Raw genomic sequence first — 3,156 nt, 5'->3', positions numbered from 1 at the left:
AGAGAGAAAGAGAGAGAGACTATTTGCGTGTCTTATTACATATGTCCTCCGGGGCGAAGCCCGGGTAACCAGCTAGTAATATATGTAGGTCCGGAAGTATGTTCCGGGACTTTTATTTTTGATATCGGTATATTCCGGGACATTTGGCAGTTTCCAGGACTGTCCTGGAAAAAATTCATGTCCTACGGCAATTTTCGGGACAGTTTTTTGAATCTGATTACATATATATGCGTTATATTCCAGGACTGTACATTTCAAAAAACGTAAGTCCCGGAACATACCTCTGGACCTACATACATATATATATATATATATATATATATATATATATATATATATATATATATATATTTATGTGAACTCTATATTTCTTGGATATGAAATAATTATAAACATTTCCCAGGTAGCGCACATGGTCTTTTTGACGTCAATTTAAGGTCATTTTTCGTCCAAGACGTCATATGTCATTTATATGACATGTATTTGGCGTCTTATTGTAGACGAAAGTATGACGTCATGAAAAGGACATGAATTAGACGTTATTTTAAGACCAAAGGTACACAATTTTATTTTTATTTTTTGAGTTTTTCTTAATTAAAACAGACCCATATAGCATGAAGCTTGCAAGAGAATGCAGGAACGTTACAAGTTGCAATGCAATGTTGTAGAGACAATTGCAACATTTCGTTGAAATATTAGAACAACATTGCAGAAATATTATAAGAATAATAGAAAATATAGTACTATAACTTACTCCGTGAACATATATGCACATACATAAAGTAGAGATTGATTTTTTTTAGATTTGTTTCTTTAAATTTGATTTCTAATTATTTTTCAACTTTGATTCGATTCATTAAAAATTTATTTATTTTGTCAGGTAGCGTCTTTAGGCGTTCTCATATATTGTTAACATTATTATATTAATATTATATGTTAAATATACGAATTTTATATTAATAATTATTGTACATTAATTGTAATTATGTTATTATTTTTAATATTTACCGGTTATTATCATTAAACAATTTTTGAACACTATAAAGATATGTTATATAGGAGTATTAGCAACAAGAAAGCGCCAGAGTCAAAGGATCACCACTAGTCCGTTCGATCATCGATGTCAAGCAACGTTAAGTGCGATACTGACTTGGATGGGTGACCGCGCGGCTGTATGCACACACGACATATATACATAATAAATGTATTTTCTTTTTTTTTTTGTTTTTTCTAAAATTCTTAATTCACAAAAGCATAACGGCATATACATACCTTTAAATGACTCATATTTATGTCATTTTTAAAGCATTTTTAAAATTATTATAAACTTACGTCATATACTGATGTAAATTTGACGTCATCCGATGACGTCACTTATGCTGTGACAAATGGCCGTCAATATAGGGTCATTTAGACGTCATACTGACCGTCAGTTTGACGTACGTTCTGGCGAATGCGTACGTAAAAAAGACGTCTAATTGACGACGTTGTGCTACCTGGGTTGTTTATATATTTAGCAGTTTCTTATTTTATATATCTCTCTATATGCTTCTGATATGTATGTTTCATAAACAAAAATAATCTTATGATGCAATGCCCGATGATTGCATATTTCTGACATATTTCTAGAATTAAATAAAACCTAAAAATTTTCTGATTTGATAAAGTAATATAAAGACCCTCGAGATTAAAAGAGGAGAAGTCAAGGCTATCAGGGTCAACCGCAGATCGTCGTGCGTAATATCAGTAAACTGATTTATTAGTCGTCTTAATACATTAATCCGTACGTTTCGGCTCAACTTTGAGCCATTTTCAGCGGTAGTTACAAAAGTTTGTTAAACGTTCTCCGTACCATATGGTGAGTTTACTGATTCAAAATATCAGAAACTTAGACCAATTGATCCATATCTGTAAATTTATTAAATTAATGTTGAGATGTTAAAAAGAAACCTTAGGAAACTCACCAATCGGTCTGAGAATCGTGGAACACAGAGCCGTGTACAGAATGAATAATCTACGAAGAGACTTAACGATCTCATCGACACGTCACACAGCAATGATATGAAGATATTGCAAAGGAGAAGCATGTCGTAAGTCAAAACACCGACAAGGAATATAAATAGTGAGTCAAACCAATAACATAAAATAACAGATATTTGATGTACCAATAGCAAAGCACGATTTGACAAACGTCACAATATTTAATGTATCAATAGTGAAAATACAATTTGCCAACAACAAGCGTTCATGAGCATGGATTACAATTTACTCGAAAATATATTTTGAAATCGAAATATATTTCAAAATCGAAAATATATTTTAGATTATAAATACAGACAATTATTATGCACCGATGATATTCTTCCGAGAGCCTATGGATTACCAAAAATACATAAAACAGAATATCCTTTTAGAATTATTATTTCTTCCATTGATAGCCCTACATCGCCTTCTGCGGTCGATAGAGATCGATTTACTCAGAATCACTTTGACCAAATTCCGATTAACTTAATCGTTGATTAAAGGGTTGCCAACATGACAAAATAATTAATGTGACCATTTACATTTCTGGCGATATAATCGTCTTAACCCAATCTTTCGTGACATATTTTTCTTTTCTACCCTTTTCTACTCCTCAAAGTGAAAGAGTATGTCTTTCGTTTCCATCGGCTGTTTTACTGAAACTATTGACTGTACGAACAAAATTTATAGGACCTTAATTGTAGCAAATTTTATTTTCTTTCTTTTTCATAATAACTATTTTTGCACTAAAATGCGTGAGAGCTAAGATATTTTGAAAAAATAAGTTTTTCCCGCCATTTTACCAACATGGTAGCGGAAAAATGTCGATGTTGCAAATTTAGTATTGTTTTTAGGGTCACAAAAATCTAGCTTTATCAATTTTTAACACTTCCCGACTTAATTCCATGTAACCCTATTTTTCTCATCGTTGCTGGACCATTGTGTTTGTTTAGACATAATTTGTTTCACACTGTTCGCACAACCTTTAACCAAATCTGATCTCGTTGAATGCTAATAATCGACAACACATAGCCGATTAAGTTTTTAACTTTCAGTTTAAAATGCAAGTAATATATAATAAATCAAAGAAGTACATAACATAATTCAGATAATTATACAGTTTAAAATGTCAAT

The sequence above is a fragment of the Temnothorax longispinosus genome, chromosome 9 (assembly GCF_030848805.1).
Source record: "Temnothorax longispinosus isolate EJ_2023e chromosome 9, Tlon_JGU_v1, whole genome shotgun sequence".
Classification (NCBI taxonomy): Eukaryota; Metazoa; Arthropoda; class Insecta; order Hymenoptera; family Formicidae; genus Temnothorax; species Temnothorax longispinosus.
The sequence above is the reverse complement of the archived record's forward strand: the minus strand, read 5'-3'. Positions refer to the sequence as shown.